A 23,281-nucleotide genomic window follows, 5' to 3' on the forward strand; every position below is an offset into this window, starting at 1 on the left:
TGCTATGTCACAGCAGCATTTGACGGTTCTATTTGACACTCAGATATGAAGTGCACACACCAAATTTACTATTTAGCACCTAAAAAAATTGAATATTTAAAACGGCTATGTCACAGCAGTATTTGACGGTTCTATTTGACTCTCAGATATGAAGTGCAGGCCCCAAATGTACTATTTAGCACCAAAACAATTTGAATGTTTAAAAATGCGCTGTAACCACAGAATTTGACGGTTCTATTTGACTCTCAGATATGAAGTGCACCCTAGGCTGCAAATGTACTATTTAGCACCCAAAAAAATGTGAATTTTTAAAACTGCTATGTCACAGCAGTATTTGACAGTTCTATTTGACTCTCAGATATGAAGTGCAGGTCCCAAATGTACTATTTAGCACCAAAACAATTAGAATTTTTAAAACTGCTATGTCACAGCAGTATTTGACAGTTCTATTTGACTCTCAGATATGAAGTGCAGGTCCCAAATGTACTATTTAGCACCAAAACAATTAGAATTTTTAAAACTGCTATGTAACCACAGTATTTGACGGTTCTATTTGACTCTCAGATATAAAGTGCAGGCCCCAAATGTACTATTTAGCAGCTAAAAAATTTGAATTTTTAAAGCTGCGATGTCGCAGCAGTATTTGGCGGTTCTATTTGACTCTCAGATATAGAAACATAGAAACATAGAAACATAGAATGTGACGGCAGATAAGAACCATTCGGCCCATCTAGTCTGCCCAATTTTCAAAATACTTTCATTAGTCCCTGGCCTTATCTTATAGTTAGGATAGCCTTATGCCTATCCCACGCATGCTTAAGCTCCTTTACTGTGTTAACCTCTACCACTTCAGCTGGAAGGCTATTCCATGCATCCACTACCCTCCCAGTAAAGTAATATTTCCTGATATGATTTTGAATCCTTTGTCCCTCTAAATTAAGACTATGTCCTCTTGTTGTGGTAGTTTTTCTTCTTTTATATATAGTCCCCTTTAGAGATGTCGCGAACATAAAATTTTCCGTTCGCGAATGGCGAACGCGAATTTCCGCAAATGTTCACGAACGGGCGAACCGGGCGAACCGCCATAGAATTCAATAGGCAGGCGAATTTTAAAACCCACAGGGACTCTTTCTGGTTACAATAGTGATGGAAAAGTTGTTTCAAGGGGACTAACACCTGGACTGTGGCATGCCGGAGGGGGATCCATGGCAAAACTCCCATGGAAAATTACATAGTTGATGCAGAGTCTGGTTTTAATCCATAAAGGGCATACATCACCTTACATTCCTAAATTGTTTGGAAAAACGTGCTTTAAAACATCAGGTATGATGTTGTATCGATCAGGTAGTGTAAGGGTTACGCCAGCTTCACAATGACAGACCAAATTCCCTGTTTAACGCACCGCAAACAACCGCAAACAGTCCATTTGCACAACCGCAAACTCCCCATTTGCACAAGGTTGGATACCAAGCTAGCCATGTCCCGTTCCTTGTCCTCACTGATGTCATTGAAGGTCCCCGAAAGGTGACAACAAGCCCCCTGGGACGCCTGCTGTGTTTGGTCTTCCACCTCCTCAAAGGTGCCTGCAATATCACTAATAAAAATATTAAAGAGAATGGGTCCAAGTACAGATCCTTGAGGTACCCCACTGGTGACAAGCCCAAGCTTCAAATATACTCCATTGACTACAACCCTCTGTTGCCTGTCACTCAACCACTGCCTTACCCATTCAACAATATTGGAATCCAAACTTAAAGATTGCAGTTTATTGATAAGCCTTCTATGTGCAACAGTGTCAAAAGCCTTACTGAAATCTAGGTAAGCAATGTCTACTGCACCACCCTGATCTATAATTTTAGTTACCCAATCAAAAAAAAAAATCAATAATAAAAAAAAATGTTATCATTAGTAATGTAAATTTCTATACACCTTTGTCATAGTGTCACTTAGTTTAAGTTTTCCAGCCTGTGTAAAACTGATCTTTTCCCATTTTAGTTTGTTGGACTGAGAATGTTAAGTTAATGGACCTGTGTAGAACTCTTCTAGTTTGTATAAAGTACACATAAATGAGGAGCTTTTGAGTTAATTACAAAGGACACATCTTTTCCAACTTGCTTAGGCACAGATGGGGATTGAACCAATGATCTTTGGTTTACGAGACCAACGCCTTACCACTTGGCCACTGCGCCTACTTGAAGGTGCAGTGGCCCCCAATGTACTAATTAGAATCAAAACAAATTGAATATTTAAAACTGCTATGTCACAGCAGTATTTGACGGTTCTATTCCACTCTCAGATATAAAGTGCAGGCCCCAAATGTACTATTTAGCACCAAAACTATTTTAATTTTTAAAACTGCTATGTCACAGCAGTATTTGACGGTTCTATTTGACACTCAGATATGAAGTGCACACACCAAATTTACTATTTAGCACCTAAAAAAATTGAATATTTAAAACGGCTATGTCACAGCAGTATTTGACGGTTCTATTTGACTCTCAGATATGAAGTGCAGGCCCCAAATGTACTATTTAGCACCAAAACAATTTGAATGTTTAAAAATGCGCTGTAACCACAGAATTTGACGGTTCTATTTGACTCTCAGATATGAAGTGCACCCTAGGCTGCAAATGTACTATTTAGCACCCAAAAAAATGTGAATTTTTAAAACTGCTATGTCACAGCAGTATTTGACAGTTCTATTTGACTCTCAGATATGAAGTGCAGGTCCCAAATGTACTATTTAGCACCAAAACAATTAGAATTTTTAAAACTGCTATGTCACAGCAGTATTTGACAGTTCTATTTGACTCTCAGATATGAAGTGCAGGTCCCAAATGTACTATTTAGCACCAAAACAATTAGAATTTTTAAAACTGCTATGTAACCACAGTATTTGACGGTTCTATTTGACTCTCAGATATAAAGTGCAGGCCCCAAATGTACTATTTAGCAGCTAAAAAATTTGAATTTTTAAAGCTGCGATGTCGCAGCAGTATTTGGCGGTTCTATTTGACTCTCAGATATAGAAACATAGAAACATAGAAACATAGAATGTGACGGCAGATAAGAACCATTCGGCCCATCTAGTCTGCCCAATTTTCAAAATACTTTCATTAGTCCCTGGCCTTATCTTATAGTTAGGATAGCCTTATGCCTATCCCACGCATGCTTAAGCTCCTTTACTGTGTTAACCTCTACCACTTCAGCTGGAAGGCTATTCCATGCATCCACTACCCTCCCAGTAAAGTAATATTTCCTGATATGATTTTGAATCCTTTGTCCCTCTAAATTAAGACTATGTCCTCTTGTTGTGGTAGTTTTTCTTCTTTTATATATAGTCCCCTTTAGAGATGTCGCGAACATAAAATTTTCCGTTCGCGAATGGCGAACGCGAATTTCCGCAAATGTTCACGAACGGGCGAACCGGGCGAACCGCCATAGAATTCAATAGGCAGGCGAATTTTAAAACCCACAGGGACTCTTTCTGGTTACAATAGTGATGGAAAAGTTGTTTCAAGGGGACTAACACCTGGACTGTGGAATGCCGGAGGGGGATCCATGGCAAAACTCCCATGGAAAATTACATAGTTGATGCAGAGTCTGGTTTTAATCCATAAAGGGCATACATCACCTTACATTCCTAAATTGTTTGGAAAAACGTGCTTTAAAACATCAGGTATGATGTTGTATCGATCAGGTAGTGTAAGGGTTACGCCAGCTTCACAATGACAGACCAAATTCCCTGTTTAACGCACCGCAAACAACCGCAAACAGTCCATTTGCACAACCGCAAACTCCCCATTTGCACAAGGTTGGATACCAAGCTAGCCATGTCCCGTTCCTTGTCCTCACTGATGTCATTGAAGGTCCCCGAAAGGTGACAACAAGCCCCCTGGGACGCCTGCTGTGTTTGGTCTTCCACCTCCTCAAAGGTGCCTGCAATATCACTAATAAAAATATTAAAGAGAATGGGTCCAAGTACAGATCCTTGAGGTACCCCACTGGTGACAAGCCCAAGCTTCAAATATACTCCATTGACTACAACCCTCTGTTGCCTGTCACTCAACCACTGCCTTACCCATTCAACAATATTGGAATCCAAACTTAAAGATTGCAGTTTATTGATAAGCCTTCTATGTGCAACAGTGTCAAAAGCCTTACTGAAATCTAGGTAAGCAATGTCTACTGCACCACCCTGATCTATAATTTTAGTTACCCAATCAAAAAAAAAAATCAATAATAAAAAAAAATGTTATCATTAGTAATGTAAATTTCTATACACCTTTGTCATAGTGTCACTTAGTTTAAGTTTTCCAGCCTGTGTAAAACTGATCTTTTCCCATTTTAGTTTGTTGGACTGAGAATGTTAAGTTAATGGACCTGTGTAGAACTCTTCTAGTTTGTATAAAGTACACATAAATGAGGAGCTTTTGAGTTAATTACAAAGGACACATCTTTTCCAACTTGCTTAGGCACAGATGGGGATTGAACCCATGATCTTTGGTTTACGAGACCAACGCCTTACCACTTGGCCACTGCGCCTACTTGAAGGTGCAGTGGCCCCCAATGTACTAATTAGAATCAAAACAAATTGAATATTTAAAACTGCTATGTCACAGCAGTATTTGACGGTTCTATTCCACTCTCAGATATAAAGTGCAGGCCCCAAATGTACTATTTAGCACCAAAACTATTTTAATTTTTAAAACTGCTATGTCACAGCAGTATTTGACGGTTCTATTTGACACTCAGATATGAAGTGCACACACCAAATTTACTATTTAGCACCTAAAAAAATTGAATTTTTAAAACGGCTATGTCACAGCAGTATTTGACGGTTCTATTTGACTCTCAGATATGAAGTGCAGGCCCCAAATGTACTATTTAGCACCAAAACAATTTGAATGTTTAAAAATGCGCTGTAACCACAGAATTTGACGGTTCTATTTGACTCTCAGATATGAAGTGCACCCTAGGCTGCAAATGTACTATTTAGCACCCAAAAAAATGTGAATTTTTAAAACTGCTATGTCACAGCAGTATTTGACAGTTCTATTTGACTCTCAGATATGAAGTGCAGGTCCCAAATGTACTATTTAGCACCAAAACAATTAGAATTTTTAAAACTGCTATGTCACAGCAGTATTTGACAGTTCTATTTGACTCTCAGATATGAAGTGCAGGTCCCAAATGTACTATTTAGCACCAAAACAATTAGAATTTTTAAAACTGCTATGTAACCACAGTATTTGACGGTTCTATTTGACTCTCAGATATAAAGTGCAGGCCCCAAATGTACTATTTAGCAGCTAAAAAATTTGAATTTTTAAAGCTGCGATGTCGCAGCAGTATTTGGCGGTTCTATTTGACTCTCAGATATAGAAACATAGAAACATAGAAACATAGAATGTGACGGCAGATAAGAACCATTCGGCCCATCTAGTCTGCCCAATTTTCAAAATACTTTCATTAGTCCCTGGCCTTATCTTATAGTTAGGATAGCCTTATGCCTATCCCACGCATGCTCCTTTACTGTGTTAACCTCTACCACTTCAGCTGGAAGGCTATTCCATGCATCCACTACCCTCCCAGTAAAGTAATATTTCCTGATATGATTTTGAATCCTTTGTCCCTCTAAATTAAGACTATGTCCTCTTGTTGTGGTAGTTTTTCTTCTTTTATATATAGTCCCCTTTAGAGATGTCGCGAACATAAAATTTTACGTTCGCGAATGGCGAACGCGAATTTCCGCAAATGTTCACGAACGGGCGAACCGGGCGAACCGCCATAGAATTCAATAGGCAGGCGAATTTTAAAACCCACAGGGACTCTTTCTGGTTACAATAGTGATGGAAAAGTTGTTTCAAGGGGACTAACACCTGGACTGTGGCATGCCGGAGGGGGATCCATGGCAAAACTCCCATGGAAAATTACATAGTTGATGCAGAGTCTGGTTTTAATCCATAAAGGGCATACATCACCTAACATTCCTAAATTGTTTGGAAAAACGTGCTTTAAAACATCAGGTATGATGTTGTATCGATCAGGTAGTGTAAGGGTTACGCCAGCTTCACAATGACAGACCAAATTCCCTGTTTAACGCACCGCAAACAACCGCAAACAGTCCATTTGCACAACCGCAAACTCCCCATTTGCACAAGGTTGGATACCAAGCTAGCCATGTCCCGTTCCTTGTCCTCACTGATGTCATTGAAGGTCCCCGAAAGGTGACAACAAGCCCCCTGGGACGCCTGCTGTGTTTGGTCTTCCACCTCCTCAAAGGTGCCTGCAATATCACTAATAAAAATATTAAAGAGAATGGGTCCAAGTACAGATCCTTGAGGTACCCCACTGGTGACAAGCCCAAGCTTCAAATATACTCCATTGACTACAACCCTCTGTTGCCTGTCACTCAACCACTGCCTTACCCATTCAACAATATTGGAATCCAAACTTAAAGATTGCAGTTTATTGATAAGCCTTCTATGTGCAACAGTGTCAAAAGCCTTACTGAAATCTAGGTAAGCAATGTCTACTGCACCACCCTGATCTATAATTTTAGTTACCCAATCAAAAAAAAAATCAATAATAAAAAAAAATGTTATCATTAGTAATGTAAATTTCTATACACCTTTGTCATAGTGTCACTTAGTTTAAGTTTTCCAGCCTGTGTAAAACTGATCTTTTCCCATTTTAGTTTGTTGGACTGAGAATGTTAAGTTAATGGACCTGTGTAGAACTCTTCTAGTTTGTATAAAGTACACATAAATGAGGAGCTTTTGAGTTAATTACAAAAGACACATCTTTTCCAACTTGCTTAGGCACAGATGGGGATTGAACCCATGATCTTTGGTTTACGAGACCAACGCCTTACCACTTGGCCACTGCGCCTACTTGAAGGTGCAGTGGCCCCCAATGTACTAATTAGAATCAAAACAAATTGAATATTTAAAACTGCTATGTCACAGCAGTATTTGACGGTTCTATTCCACTCTCAGATATGAAGTGCAGGCCCCAAATGTACTATTTAGCACCAAAACTATTTTAATTTTTAAAACTACTATGTCACAGCAGCATTTGACGGTTCTATTTGACACTCAGATATGAAGTGCACACACCAAATTTACTATTTAGCACCTAAAAAAATTGAATATTTAAAACGGCTATGTCACAGCAGTATTTGACGGTTCTATTTGACTCTCAGATATGAAGTGCAGGCCCCAAATGTACTATTTAGCACCAAAACAATTTGAATGTTTAAAAATGCGCTGTAACCACAGAATTTGACGGTTCTATTTGACTCTCAGATATGAAGTGCACCCTAGGCTGCAAATGTACTATTTAGCACCCAAAAAAATGTGAATTTTTAAAACTGCTATGTCACAGCAGTATTTGACAGTTCTATTTGACTCTCAGATATGAAGTGCAGGTCCCAAATGTACTATTTAGCACCAAAACAATTAGAATTTTTAAAACTGCTATGTCACAGCAGTATTTGACAGTTCTATTTGACTCTCAGATATGAAGTGCAGGTCCCAAATGTACTATTTAGCACCAAAACAATTAGAATTTTTAAAACTGCTATGTAACCACAGTATTTGACGGTTCTATTTGACTCTCAGATATAAAGTGCAGGCCCCAAATGTACTATTTAGCAGCTAAAAAATTTGAATTTTTAAAGCTGCGATGTCGCAGCAGTATTTGGCGGTTCTATTTGACTCTCAGATATAGAAACATAGAAACATAGAAACATAGAATGTGACGGCAGATAAGAACCATTCGGCCCATCTAGTCTGCCCAATTTTCAAAATACTTTCATTAGTCCCTGGCCTTATCTTATAGTTAGGATAGCCTTATGCCTATCCCACGCATGCTTAAGCTCCTTTACTGTGTTAACCTCTACCACTTCAGCTGGAAGGCTATTCCATGCATCCACTACCCTCCCAGTAAAGTAATATTTCCTGATATGATTTTGAATCCTTTGTCCCTCTAAATTAAGACTATGTCCTCTTGTTGTGGTAGTTTTTCTTCTTTTATATATAGTCCCCTTTAGAGATGTCGCGAACATAAAATTTTCCGTTCGCGAATGGCGAACGCGAATTTCCGCAAATGTTCACGAACGGGCGAACCGGGCGAACCGCCATAGAATTCAATAGGCAGGCGAATTTTAAAACCCACAGGGACTCTTTCTGGTTACAATAGTGATGGAAAAGTTGTTTCAAGGGGACTAACACCTGGACTGTGGCATGCCGGAGGGGGATCCATGGCAAAACTCCCATGGAAAATTACATAGTTGATGCAGAGTCTGGTTTTAATCCATAAAGGGCATACATCACCTAACATTCCTAAATTGTTTGGAAAAACGTGCTTTAAAACATCAGGTATGATGTTGTATCGATCAGGTAGTGTAAGGGTTACGCCAGCTTCACAATGACAGACCAAATTCCCTGTTTAACGCACCGCAAACAACCGCAAACAGTCCATTTGCACAACCGCAAACTCCCCATTTGCACAAGGTTGGATACCAAGCTAGCCATGTCCCGTTCCTTGTCCTCACTGATGTCATTGAAGGTCCCCGAAAGGTGACAACAAGCCCCCTGGGACGCCTGCTGTGTTTGGTCTTCCACCTCCTCAAAGTTGCCTGCAATATCACTAATAAAAATATTAAAGAGAATGGGTCCAAGTACAGATCCTTGAGGTACCCCACTGGTGACAAGCCCAAGCTTCAAATATACTCCATTGACTACAACCCTCTGTTGCCTGTCACTCAACCACTGCCTTACCCATTCAACAATATTGGAATCCAAACTTAAAGATTGCAGTTTATTGATAAGCCTTCTATGTGCAACAGTGTCAAAAGCCTTACTGAAATCTAGGTAAGCAATGTCTACTGCACCACCCTGATCTATAATTTTAGTTACCCAATCAAAAAAAAAATCAATAATAAAAAAAAATGTTATCATTAGTAATGTAAATTTCTATACACCTTTGTCATAGTGTCACTTAGTTTAAGTTTTCCAGCCTGTGTAAAACTGATCTTTTCCCATTTTAGTTTGTTGGACTGAGAATGTTAAGTTAATGGACCTGTGTAGAACTCTTCTAGTTTGTATAAAGTACACATAAATGAGGAGCTTTTGAGTTAATTACAAAGGACACATCTTTTCCAACTTGCTTAGGCACAGATGGGGATTGAACCCATGATCTTTGGTTTACGAGACCAACGCCTTACCACTTGGCCACTGCGCCTACTTGAAGGCGCAGTGGCCCCCAATGTACTTATTAGAATCAAAACAAATTGAATATTTAAAACTGCTATGTCACAGCAGTATTTGACGGTTCTATTCCACTCTCAGATATGAAGTGCAGGCCCCAAATGTACTATTTAGCACCAAAACTATTTTAATTTTTAAAACTGCTATGTCACAGCAGCATTTGACGGTTCTATTTGACACTCAGATATGAAGTGCACACACCAAATTTACTATTTAGCACCTAAAAAAATTGAATATTTAAAACGGCTATGTCACAGCAGTATTTGACGGTTCTATTTGACTCTCAGATATGAAGTGCAGGCCCCAAATGTACTATTTAGCACCAAAACAATTTGAATGTTTAAAAATGCGCTGTAACCACAGAATTTGACGGTTCTATTTGACTCTCAGATATGAAGTGCACCCTAGGCTGCAAATGTACTATTTAGCACCCAAAAAAATGTGAATTTTTAAAACTGCTATGTCACAGCAGTATTTGACAGTTCTATTTGACTCTCAGATATGAAGTGCAGGTCCCAAATGTACTATTTAGCACCAAAACAATTAGAATTTTTAAAACTGCTATGTCACAGCAGTATTTGACAGTTCTATTTGACTCTCAGATATGAAGTGCAGGTCCCAAATGTACTATTTAGCACCAAAACAATTAGAATTTTTAAAACTGCTATGTAACCACAGTATTTGACGGTTCTATTTGACTCTCAGATATAAAGTGCAGGCCCCAAATGTACTATTTAGCAGCTAAAAAAATTTAATTTTTAAAGCTGCGATGTCGCAGCAGTATTTGGCGGTTCTATTTGACTCTCAGATATAGAAACATAGAAACATAGAAACATAGAATGTGACGGCAGATAAGAACCATTCGGCCCATCTAGTCTGCCCAATTTTCAAAATACTTTCATTAGTCCCTGGCCTTATCTTATAGTTAGGATAGCCTTATGCCTATCCCACGCATGCTTAAGCTCCTTTACTGTGTTAACCTCTACCACTTCAGCTGGAAGGCTATTCCATGCATCCACTACCCTCCCAGTAAAGTAATATTTCCTGATATGATTTTGAATCCTTTGTCCCTCTAAATTAAGACTATGTCCTCTTGTTGTGGTAGTTTTTCTTCTTTTATATATAGTCCCCTTTAGAGATGTCGCGAACATAAAATTTTCCGTTCGCGAATGGCGAACGCGAATTTCCGCAAATGTTCACGAACGGGCGAACCGGGCGAACCGCCATAGAATTCAATAGGCAGGCGAATTTTAAAACCCACAGGGACTCTTTCTGGTTACAATAGTGATGGAAAAGTTGTTTCAAGGGGACTAACACCTGGACTGTGGCATGCCGGAGGGGGATCCATGGCAAAACTCCCATGGAAAATTACATAGTTAATGCAGAGTCTGGTTTTAATCCATAAAGGGCATACATCACCTAACATTCCTAAATTGTTTGGAAAAACGTGCTTTAAAACATCAGGTATGATGTTGTATCGATCAGGTAGTGTAAGGGTTACGCCAGCTTCACAATGACAGACCAAATTCCCTGTTTAACGCACCGCAAACAACCGCAAACAGTCCATTTGCACAACCGCAAACTCCCCATTTGCACAAGGTTGGATACCAAGCTAGCCATGTCCCGTTCCTTGTCCTCACTGATGTCATTGAAGGTCCCCGAAAGGTGACAACAAGCCACCTGGGACGCCTGCTGTGTTTGGTCTTCCACCTCCTCAAAGGTGCCTGCAATATCACTAATAAAAATATTAAAGAGAATGGGTCCAAGTACAGATCCTTGAGGTACCCCACTGGTGACAAGCCCAAGCTTCAAATATACTCCATTGACTACAACCCTCTGTTGCCTGTCACTCAACCACTGCCTTACCCATTCAACAATATTGGAATCCAAACTTAAAGATTGCAGTTTATTGATAAGCCTTCTATGTGCAACAGTGTCAAAAGCCTTACTGAAATCTAGGTAAGCAATGTCTACTGCACCACCCTGATCTATAATTTTAGTTACCCAATCAAAAAAAAAATCAATAATAAAAAAAAATGTTATCATTAGTAATGTAAATTTCTATACACCTTTGTCATAGTGTCACTTAGTTTAAGTTTTCCAGCCTGTGTAAAACTGATCTTTTCCCATTTTAGTTTGTTGGACTGAGAATGTTAAGTTAATGGACCTGTGTAGAACTCTTCTAGTTTGTATAAAGTACACATAAATGAGGAGCTTTTGAGTTAATTACAAAAGACACATCTTTTCCAACTTGCTTAGGCACAGATGGGGATTGAACCTGTAACGGACCGTTTCAGCATAAAAGGGGAAAAATGCGTTTAGGCGATAATCCCCTTTTCCATAGACCAGCAGCTACCATAAGCACCAACTTCCCGAACTCCCAAACTGCACGAATTCACCAACTCTCGAACAGCAGACACACGAACCCTGGAAGCAGCCGAACAGGAAAAGCAATATGGACAGCTTACATTCCTGGCAGTCGGCATACAGTCCCCTTCCCCCCAAGAAAGAGACACACTCCAGCTTCAGGGTTAAACAGCAACTCATTTACTCAGGGCTACCTGCCCAGTATTTATGCAGGTCTCCCACCTGGTGGACACTCCCCTAGGGGACCAAATGGAAGACTGTAACAAAGGACAGACATAAACCAATTACAGACACACAGCAGTAAACATTCCCACAATGCATCCTGGTTTCCTCTCTTCTGCCCTGGAGATAATTGTAGAGGTAATCCAATTACCTCCCAGGACAAAGACAAGACTCCATTACACATGTGGGGATCTAAATACAGTATTATGCTTTAAAATATATAAAGTCACTTTTATTCCACCCAACACAGACATGTTACATATCCCCAGATAGCTCAGGTCTGGGTGCACATTATTAAGTGACTGGCACCCAGACTACACGAATACAGTTTAATCGCCATGGAGCCAAAGTCTTTAATCACACAAATAGGCTCCATGGTATAGCTATCTGGGTTACTACAATTCCCATAGAAGTACCAAATTCCAGTGTTCGGTTAACCTTGTACGATAGGACCCAGGCGACAGACGGCTCAGCGGTGTTCGTGCAATTAAGTGTCCGTTTATAGTTCCATAGAATCCTCGCCGAACACCGCTGGTCTTTCGCACGATTAAAATGGCCGCTACCTCGTGGTCGGCAAACGAACAAAGGCCACCCAGCGTTCATCAATTAAGCTGCGGTTAACCGCAGCTTCTGGGCGGTTAATTGACGGCACACTCCATCTCCTAGGTGGTCCCTCATACGGTAGTTTGTTCGGTAGCTGGAATCTACTGAACACCCCGGCTGAAAGGCACGAATATGCCTTTCTGCAGGTAAAATAAAGCTTTTTAAAGTCTGGTCCATAGTCCAAAGGAAGCAGGCGAGCAACCAGGCTTCTCCAGCTCATAGTGGCGAGGTTGGTTTCGCCACACTTCTCCCCTTTACCAACTAGACTAACAGGGTACCTGACCTCCTGCCGGTCAGTGCCCTGGTTAGTCCAGCAACCCACCCACAAAACACAACTATTAGTACAGCCCCCCCACAATAACTGGGTACTACACCTGAAAAAATTACAAACTTGTCCAGGTCCAGGTGTCTCACCATGACTGTGTGGGGAACAGTTAGGCTGCCTTGGTGGGTTGCTGAGGGGGCAGAGACCAGCGGTATTCTGTCCTGGTGCCAGCACTACCACGGAAGTAGTCTGGTTGGAGCCTGGTTGCTGGAGACTGACTGTCTCCCCTTTAGGTGCATAGCTCGGCTGCCGGAGGGGGAGACCGACTGTCTCCCCTTTGGATACATCGCTCTGTGGCTGGGGGACAGGACCGACCGTCCCTACCCCTTGGGCTGTAAGTACAGAGACTACGGTCCCATCTGCACAGTCGTGGGGCTTAACATCTCCCCTTGGTGGGTTAGGCTGCCGCTGGAGAGAGGGTGTAACAAGCTCCTCTCTCTGGACGGTAAACTGCCGCTGGGGAGAGGGGGTAGCAGGCTCCTCTCCCTGCCACTCTCTCTGCTGGTGGAAAGGGGGACCAGCTGTCTCCCCTTTCATTCTCTTGTCCGGCTGCTGGGGTGCGAGACTGACTGTCTCTGCTCCCGGCAGGACACACTGCCGCTGGGGAGGATGGACGACACCATCAGCTCCCTGGGGTACACACTGCCGCTGGGGAGGAAGGGCGACACCTTCTGCTCCCTGGGACAGACACTGCCGCTGGGGAGGATGGACGACACCATCAGCTCCCTGGGGCACACAATGCCGCTGGGGAGGGAGGACGCTTCTCTCCTCTCCCTTCGCTTCACACTGCCTTCTTGGCATATCACTTTGCTGCTGGGGGGCAGGAACAACAACCTCTGCCCCCTGTAACTCAGCCTGCCGCTGGGGAGGAAGGACTGCACCTTCGGCTCCCCGGGACACACACGGCTGCTGGGGAGGATGGACGACACCATCAGCTCCCTGGGGCACACACGGCCGCTGGGGAGGGAGGACGCTGCTCTCCTCTCCCTTCACTTCACACTGCCTTCTTGGCATATCACTTTGCTGCTGGGGGGCAGGAACAACAACCTCTGCCCCCTGTAACTCAGCCTGCCGCTGGGGAGGAAGGACTGCACCTTCGGCTCCCTGGGACACACACGGCTGCTGGGGAGGATGGACGACACCATCAGCTCCCTGGGGCACACACTGCCGCTGGGGAGGGAGGACGCTGCTCTCCTCTCCCTTCGCTTCACACTGCCTTCTTGGCATATCACTTTGCTGCTGGGGGGCAGGAACAACAACCTCTGCCCCCTGTAACTCAGCCTGCCGCTGGGGAGGAAGGACTGCACCTTCGGCTCCCTGGGACACACACGGCTGCTGGGGAGGATGGACGACACCATCATCTCCCTGGGGTACACCTTTGAGTCCCCGAAACGCACTCTGCCGCCGGATAGGGCGACCGATACCCTTGGCTGGATCTGCCATGAACCGCAGGTACTCATCTACATGTCCACTCACAAGCCGCACGCATTTCTCCGGGGGGTTGGGTCCGAAGAAAATCAGTCGTGATCTCAGCTCTTTGTCAAACTCCTCCTGCGTGTAGCTGGGTGCCATGCTTGCTCTGCTGCAGTTGGTTCGTTGTAGATAGGGGCGCTGTACGGGTACTGGCGTTGCCCTCACTTTGTAATCCAGGAATGGTGTTGTCTGTAGCTGTCCCTCTGGTTGTAGGAACGATCCCACCGCTGCCACCAATTGTAACGGACCGTTTCAGCATAAAAGGGGAAAAATGCGTTTAGGCGATAATCCCCTTTTCCATAGACCAGCAGCTACCATAAGCACCAACTTCCCGAACTCCCAAACTGCACGAATTCACCAACTCTCGAACAGCAGACACACGAACCCTGGAAGCAGCCGAACAGGAAAAGCAATATGGACAGCTTACATTCCTGGCAGTCGGCATACAGTCCCCTTCCCCCCGAGAAAGAGACACACTCCAGCTTCAGGGTTAAACAGCAACTCATTTACTCAGGGCTACCTGCCCAGTATTTATGCAGGTCTCCCACCTGGTGGACACTCCCCTAGGGGACCAAATGGAAGACTGTAACAAAGGACAGACATAAACCAATTACAGACACACAGCAGTAAACATTCCCACAATGCATCCTGGTTTCCTCTCTTCTGCCCTGGAGATAATTGTAGAGGTAATCCAATTACCTCCCAGGACAAAGACAAGACTCCATTACACATGTGGGGATCTAAATACAGTATTATGCTTTAAAATATATAAAGTCACTTTTATTCCACCCAACACAGACATGTTACATATCCCCAGATAGCTCAGGTCTGGGTGCACATTATTAAGTGACTGGCACCCAGACTACACGAATACAGTTTAATCGCCATGGAGCCAAAGTCTTTAATCACACAAATAGGCTCCATGGTATAGCTATCTGGGTTACTACAATTCCCATAGAAGTACCAAATTCCAGTGTTCGGTTAACCTTGTACGATAGGACCCAGGCGACAGACGGCTCAGCGGTGTTCGTGCAATTAAGTGTCCGTTTATAGTTCCATAGAATCCTCGCCGAACACCGCTGGTCTTTCGCACGATTAAAATGGCCGCTACCTCGTGGTCGGCAAACGAACAAAGGCCACCCAGCGTTCATCAATTAAGCTGCGGTTAACCGCAGCTTCTGGGCGGTTAATTGACGGCACACTCCATCTCCTAGGTGGTCCCTCATACGGTAGTTTGTTCGGTAGCTGGAATCTACTGAACACCCCGGCTGAAAGGCACGAATATGCCTTTCTGCAGGTAAAATAAAGCTTTTTAAAGTCTGGTCCATAGTCCAAAGGAAGCAGGCGAGCAACCAGGCTTCTCCAGCTCATAGTGGCGAGGTTGGTTTCGCCACACTTCTCCCCTTTACCAACTAGACTAACAGGGTACCTGACCTCCTGCCGGTCAGTGCCCTGGTTAGTCCAGCAACCCACCCACAAAACACAACTATTAGTACAGCCCCCCCACAATAACTGGGTACTACACCTGAAAAAATTACAAACTTGTCCAGGTCCAGGTGTCTCACCATGACTGTGTGGGGAACAGTTAGGCTGCCTTGGTGGGTTGCTGAGGGGGCAGAGACCAGCGGTATTCTGTCCTGGTGCCAGCACTACCACGGAAGTAGTCTGGTTGGAGCCTGGTTGCTGGAGACTGACTGTCTCCCCTTTAGGTGCATAGCTCGGCTGCCGGAGGGGGAGACCGACTGTCTCCCCTTTGGATACATCGCTCTGTGGCTGGGGGACAGGACCGACCGTCCCTACCCCTTGGGCTGTAAGTACAGAGACTACGGTCCCATCTGCACAGTCGTGGGGCTTAACATCTCCCCTTGGTGGGTTAGGCTGCCGCTGGAGAGAGGGTGTAACAAGCTCCTCTCTCTGGACGGTAAACTGCCGCTGGGGAGAGGGGGTAGCAGGCTCCTCTCCCTGCCACTCTCTCTGCTGGTGGAAAGGGGGACCAGCTGTCTCCCCTTTCATTCTCTTGTCCGGCTGCTGGGGTGCGAGACTGACTGTCTCTGCTCCCGGCAGGACACACTGCCGCTGGGGAGGATGGACGACACCATCAGCTCCCTGGGGTACACACTGCCGCTGGGGAGGAAGGGTGACACCTTCTGCTCCCTGGGACAGACACTGCCGCTGGGGAGGATGGACGACACCATCAGCTCCCTGGGGCACACAATGCCGCTGGGGAGGGAGGACGCTGCTCTCCTCTCCCTTCGCTTCACACTGCCTTCTTGGCATATCACTTTGCTGCTGGGGGGCAGGAACAACAACCTCTGCCCCCTGTAACTCAGCCTGCCGCTGGGGAGGAAGGACTGCACCTTCGGCTCCCCGGGACACACACGGCTGCTGGGGAGGATGGACGACACCATCAGCTCCCTGGGGCACACACGGCCGCTGGGGAGGGAGGACGCTGCTCTCCTCTCCCTTCACTTCACACTGCCTTCTTGGCATCTCACTTTGCTGCTGGGGGGCAGGAACAACAACCTCTGCCCCCTGTAACTCAGCCTGCCGCTGGGGAGGAAGGACTGCACCTTCGGCTCCCTGGGACACACACGGCTGCTGGGGAGGATGGACGACACCATCAGCTCCCTGGGGCACACACTGCCGCTGGGGAGGGAGGACACTGCTCTCCTCTCCCTTCGCTTCACACTGCCTTCTTGGCATATCACTTTGCTGCTGGGGGGCAGGAACAACAACCTCTGCCCCCTGTAACTCAGCCTGCCGCTGGGGAGGAAGGACTGCACCTTCGGCTCCCTGGGACACACACGGCTGCTGGGGAGGATGGACGACACCATCAGCTCCCTGGGGCACACACTGCCGCTGGGGAGGGAGGACGCTGCTCTCCTCTCCCTTCGCTTCACACTGCCTTCTTGGCATATCACTTTGCTGCTGGGGGGCAGGAACAACAACCTCTGCCCCCTGTAACTCAGCCTGCCGCTGGGGAGGAAGGACTGCACCTTCGGCTCCCTGGGACACACACGGCTGCTGGGGAGGATGGACGACACCATCATCTCCCTGGGGTACACCTTTGAGTCCCCGAAACGCACTCTGCCGCCGGATAGGGCGACCAATACCCTTGGCTGGATCTGCCATGAACCGCAGGTACTCATCTACATGTCCACTCACAAGCCGCACGCATTTCTCCGGGGGGTTGGGTCCGAAGAAAATCAGTCGTGATCTCAGCTCTTTGTCAAACTCCTCCTGCGTGTAGCTGGGTGCCATGCTTGCTCTGCTGCAGTTGGTTCGTTGTAGATAGGGGCGCTGTACGGGTACTGGCGTTGCCCTCACTTTGTAATCCAGGAATGGTGTTGTCTGTAGCTGTCCCTCTGGTTGTAGGAACGATCCCACCGCTGCCACCAATTGTAACGGACCGTTTCAGCATAAAAGGGGAAAAATGCGTTTAGGCGATAATCCCCTTTTCCATAGACCAGCAGCTACCATAAGCACCAACTTCCCGAACTCCCAAACTGCACGAATTCACCAACTCTCGAACAGCAGAGACACGAACCCTGGAAGCAGCCGAACAGGAAAAGCAATATGGACAGCTTACATTCCTGGCAGTCGGCATACAGTCCCCTTCCCCCCAAGAAAGAGACACACTCCAGCTTCAGGGTTAAACAGCAACTCATTTACTCAGGGCTACCTGCCCAGTATTTATGCAGGTCTCCCACCTGGTGGACACTCCCCTAGGGGACCAAATGGAAGACTGTAACAAAGGACAGACATAAACCAATTACAGACACACAGCAGTAAACATTCCCACAATGCATCCTGGTTTCCTCTCTTCTGCCCTGGAGATAATTGTAGAGGTAATCCAATTACCTCCCAGGACAAAGACAAGACTCCATTACACATGTGGGGATCTAAATACAGTATTATGCTTTAAAATATATAAAGTCACTTTTATTCCACCCAACACAGACATGTTACATATCCCCAGATAGCTCAGGTCTGGGTGCACATTATTAAGTGACTGGCACCCAGACTACACGAATACAGTTTAATCGCCATGGAGCCAAAGTCTTTAATCACACAAATAGGCTCCATGGTATAGCTATCTGGGTTACTACAATTCCCATAGAAGTACCAAATTCCAGTGTTCGGTTAACCTTGTACGATAGGACCCAGGCGACAGACGGCTCAGCGGTGTTCGTGCAATTAAGTGTCCGTTTATAGTTCCATAGAATCCTCGCCGAACACCGCTGGTCTTTCGCACGATTAAAATGGCCGCTACCTCGTGGTCGGCAAACGAACAAAGGCCACCCAGCGTTCATCAATTAAGCTGCGGTTAACCGCAGCTTCTGGGCGGTTAATTGACGGCACACTCCATCTCCTAGGTGGTCCCTCATACGGTAGTTTGTTCGGTAGCTGGAATCTACTGAACACCCCGGCTGAAAGGCACGAATATGCCTTTCTGCAGGTAAAATAAAGCTTTTTAAAGTCTGGTCCATAGTCCAAAGGAAGCAGGCGAGCAACCAGGCTTCTCCAGCTCATAGTGGCGAGGTTGGTCAGAACCCATGATCTTTGGTTTACAAGACCAACGCCTTACCACTTGGCCACTGCGCCTACTTGAAGGTGCAGTGGCCCCCAATGTACTAATTAGAATCAAAACAAATTGAATATTTAAAACTGCTATGTCACAGCAGTATTTGACGGTTCTATTCCACTCTCAGATATGAAGTGCAGGCCCCAAATGTACTATTTAGCACCAAAACTATTTTAATTTTTAAAACTGCTATGTCACAGCAGCATTTGACGGTTCTATTTGACACTCAGATATGAAGTGCACACACCAAATTTACTATTTAGCACCTAAAAAAATTGAATATTTAAAACGGCTATGTCACAGCAGTATTTGACGGTTCTATTTGACTCTCAGATATGAAGTGCAGGCCCCAAATGTACTATTTAGCACCAAAACAATTTGAATGTTTAAAAATGCGCTGTAACCACAGAATTTGACGGTTCTATTTGACTCTCAGATATGAAGTGCACCCTAGGCTGCAAATGTACTATTTAGCACCCAAAAAAATGTGAATTTTTAAAACTGCTATGTCACAGCAGTATTTGACAGTTCTATTTGACTCTCAGATATGAAGTGCAGGTCCCAAATGTACTATTTAGCACCAAAACAATTAGAATTTTTAAAACTGCTATGTCACAGCAGTATTTGACAGTTCTATTTGACTCTCAGATATGAAGTGCAGGTCCCAAATGTACTATTTAGCACCAAAACAATTAGAATTTTTAAAACTGCTATGTAACCACAGTATTTGACGGTTCTATTTGACTCTCAGATATAAAGTGCAGGCCCCAAATGTACTATTTAGCAGCTAAAAAATTTGAATTTTTAAAGCTGCGATGTCGCAGCAGTATTTGGCGGTTCTATTTGACTCTCAGATATAGAAACATAGAAACATAGAAACATAGAATGTGACGGCAGATAAGAACCATTCGGCCCATCTAGTCTGCCCAATTTTCAAAATACTTTCATTAGTCCCTGGCCTTATCTTATAGTTAGGATAGCCTTATGCCTATCCCACGCATGCTTAAGCTCCTTTACTGTGTTAACCTCTACCACTTCAGCTGGAAGGCTATTCCATGCATCCACTACCCTCCCAGTAAAGTAATATTTCCTGATATGATTTTGAATCCTTTGTCCCTCTAAATTAAGACTATGTCCTCTTGTTGTGGTAGTTTTTCTTCTTTTATATATAGTCCCCTTTAGAGATGTCGCGAACATAAAATTTTCCGTTCGCGAATGGCGAACGCGAATTTCCGCAAATGTTCACGAACGGGCGAACCGGGCGAACCGCCATAGAATTCAATAGGCAGGCGAATTTTAAAACCCACAGGGACTCTTTCTGGTTACAATAGTGATGGAAAAGTTGTTTCAAGGGGACTAACACCTGGACTGTGGCATGCCGGAGGGGGATCCATGGCAAAACTCCCATGGAAAATTACATAGTTGATGCAGAGTCTGGTTTTAATCCATAAAGGGCATACATCACCTAACATTCCTAAATTGTTTGGAAAAACGTGCTTTAAAACATCAGGTATGATGTTGTATCGATCAGGTAGTGTAAGGGTTACGCCAGCTTCACAATGACAGACCAAATTCCCTGTTTAACGCACCGCAAACAACCGCAAACAGTCCATTTGCACAACCGCAAACTCCCCATTTGCACAAGGTTGGATACCAAGCTAGCCATGTCCCGTTCCTTGTCCTCACTGATGTCATTGAAGGTCCCCGAAAGGTGACAACAAGCCCCCTGGGACGCCTGCTGTGTTTGGTCTTCCACCTCCTCAAAGGTGCCTGCAATATCACTAATAAAAATATTAAAGAGAATGGGTCCAAGTACAGATCCTTGAGGTACCCCACTGGTGACAAGCCCAAGCTTCAAAACTTCAAATATACTCCATTGACTACAACCCTCTGTTGCTCAACCACTGCCTTACCCATTCAACAATATTGGAATCCAAACTTAAAGATTGCAGTTTATTGATAAGCCTTCTATGTGCAACAGTGTCAAAAGCCTTACTGAAATCTAGGTAAGCAATGTCTACTGCACCACCCTGATCTATAATTTTAGTTACCCAATCAAAAAAAAATCAATAATAAAAAAAAAATGTTATCATTAGTAATGTAAATTTCTATACACCTTTGTCATAGTGTCACTTAGTTTAAGTTTTCCAGCCTGTGTAAAACTGATCTTTTCCCATTTTAGTTTGTTGGACTGAGAATGTTAAGTTAATGGACCTGTGTAGAACTCTTCTAGTTTGTATAAAGTACACATAAATGAGGAGCTTTTGAGTTAATTACAAAGGACACATCTTTTCCAACTTGCTTAGGCACAGATGGGAATTGAACCCATGATCTTTGGTTTACGAGACCAACGCCTTACCACTTGGCCACTGCGCCTACTTGAAGGTGCAGTGGCCCCCAATGTACTTATTAGAATCAAAACAAATTGAATATTTAAAACTGCTATGTCACAGCAGTATTTGACGGTTCTATTCCACTCTCAGATATGAAGTGCAGGCCCCAAATGTACTATTTAGCACCAAAACTATTTTAATTTTTAAAACTGCTATGTCACAGCAGCATTTGACGGTTCTATTTGACACTCAGATATGAAGTGCACACACCAAATTTACTATTTAGCACCTAAAAAAATTGAATATTTAAAACGGCTATGTCACAGCAGTATTTGACGGTTATATAGATATAGAAACATAGAAACATAGAAACATAGAATGTGACGGCAGATAAGAACCATTCGGCCCATCTAGTCTGCCCAATTTTCAAAATACTTTCATTAGTCCCTGGCCTTATCTTATAGTTAGGATAGCCTTATGCCTATCCCACGCATGCTTAAGCTCCTTTACTGTGTTAACCTCTACCACTTCAGCTGGAAGGCTATTCCATGCATCCACTACCCCCCCAGTAAAGTAATACTTCCTGATATGATTTTGAATCCTTTGTCCCTCTAAATTAAGACTATGTCCTCTTGTTGTGGTAGTTTTTCTTCTTTTATATATAGTCCCCTTTAGAGATGTCGCGAACATAAAATTTTCCGTTCGCGAATGGCGAACGCGAATTTCCGCAAATGTTCACGATCGGGCGAACCGGGCGAACCGCCATAGAATTCAATAGGCAGGCGAATTTTAAAACCTACAGGGACTCTTTCTGGTTACAATAGTGATGGAAAAGTTGTTTCAAGGGGGCTAACACCTGGACTGTGGCATGCCGGAGGGGGATCCATGGCAAAACTCCCATGGAAAATTACATAGTTGATGCAGAGTCTGGTTTTAATCCATAAAGGGCATACATCACCTAACATTCCTAAATTGTTTGGAAAAACGTGCTTTAAAACATCAGGTATGATGTTGTATCGATCAGGTAGTGTAAGGGTTACGCCAGCTTCACAATGACAGACCAAATTCCCTGTTTAACGCACCGCAAACAACCGCAAACAGTCCATTTGCACAACCGCAAACTCCCCATTTGCACAAGGTTGGATACCAAGCTAGCCATGTCCCGTTCCTTGTCCTCACTGATGTCATTGAAGGTCCCCGAAAGATGACAACAAGCCCTCTGGGACGCCTGCTGTGTTTGGTCTTCCACCTCCTCAAAGGTGCCTGCAATATCACTAATAAAAATATTAAAGAGAATGGGTCCAAGTACAGATCCTTGAGGTACCCCACTGGTGACAAGCCCAAGCTTCAAATATACTCCATTGACTACAACCCTCTGTTGCCTGTCACTCAACCACTGCCTTACCCATTCAACAATATTGGAATCCAAACTTAAAGATTGCAGTTTATTGATAAGCCTTCTATGTGCAACAGTGTCAAAAGCCTTACTGAAATCTAGGTAAGCAATGTCTACTGCACCACCCTGATCTATAATTTTAGTTACCCAATCAAAAAAAAAAATCAATAATAAAAAAAAATGTTATCATTAGTAATGTAAATTTCTATACACCTTTGTCATAGTGTCACTTAGTTTAAGTTTTCCAGCCTGTGTAAAACTGATCTTTTCCCATTTTAGTTTGTTGGACTGAGAATGTTAAGTTAATGGACCTGTGTAGAACTCTTCTAGTTTGTATAAAGTACACATAAATGAGGAGCTTTTGAGTTAATTACAAAGGACACATCTTTTCCAACTTGCTTAGGCACAGATGGGGATTGAACCCATGATCTTTGGTTTACGAGACCAACGCCTTACCACTTGGCCACTGCGCCTACTTGAAGGTGCAGTGGCCCCCAATGTACTAATTAGAATCAAAACTAATTGAATATTTAAAACTGCTATGTCACAGCAGTATTTGACGGTTCTATTCCACTCTCAGATATGAAGTGCAGCCCCTAAATGTACTATTTAGCACCAAAACTATTTTAATTTTTAAAACTGCTATGTCACAGCAGTATTTGACGGTTCTATTTGACACTCAGATATGAAGTGCACACACCA

At 43.9% G+C, this 23,281-nt stretch overlaps 6 non-coding genes across 6 annotated transcripts; all 6 read right to left on the reverse strand.

Moving 5' to 3' along the window:
- Positions 1 to 2,117: 2,117 nt before the first annotated feature.
- Positions 2,118 to 2,189, reverse strand: TRNAT-CGU (transfer RNA threonine (anticodon CGU)). The gene has a single exon. It is a non-coding gene; the product is annotated as a tRNA-Thr (tRNA).
- Positions 2,190 to 4,473: 2,284 nt separating this feature from the next.
- TRNAT-CGU (transfer RNA threonine (anticodon CGU)) lies at positions 4,474 to 4,545 on the reverse strand. Its single transcript has one exon. It is a non-coding gene; the product is annotated as a tRNA-Thr (tRNA).
- Positions 4,546 to 6,822: 2,277 nt separating this feature from the next.
- Positions 6,823 to 6,894, reverse strand: TRNAT-CGU (transfer RNA threonine (anticodon CGU)). The gene has a single exon. It is a non-coding gene; the product is annotated as a tRNA-Thr (tRNA).
- A 2,283-nt stretch (positions 6,895 to 9,177) lies between these two features.
- On the reverse strand, positions 9,178 to 9,249 carry TRNAT-CGU (transfer RNA threonine (anticodon CGU)). The gene has a single exon. It is a non-coding gene; the product is annotated as a tRNA-Thr (tRNA).
- Positions 9,250 to 21,154: 11,905 nt separating this feature from the next.
- On the reverse strand, positions 21,155 to 21,226 carry TRNAT-CGU (transfer RNA threonine (anticodon CGU)). Its single transcript has one exon. It is a non-coding gene; the product is annotated as a tRNA-Thr (tRNA).
- A 1,754-nt stretch (positions 21,227 to 22,980) lies between these two features.
- On the reverse strand, positions 22,981 to 23,052 carry TRNAT-CGU (transfer RNA threonine (anticodon CGU)). Its single transcript has one exon. It is a non-coding gene; the product is annotated as a tRNA-Thr (tRNA).
- Positions 23,053 to 23,281: the final 229 nt, after the last annotated feature.

The sequence above is a fragment of the Pelobates fuscus genome, chromosome 2 (genome assembly GCF_036172605.1).
Source record: "Pelobates fuscus isolate aPelFus1 chromosome 2, aPelFus1.pri, whole genome shotgun sequence".
NCBI lineage: Eukaryota > Metazoa > Chordata > Amphibia > Anura > Pelobatidae > Pelobates > Pelobates fuscus.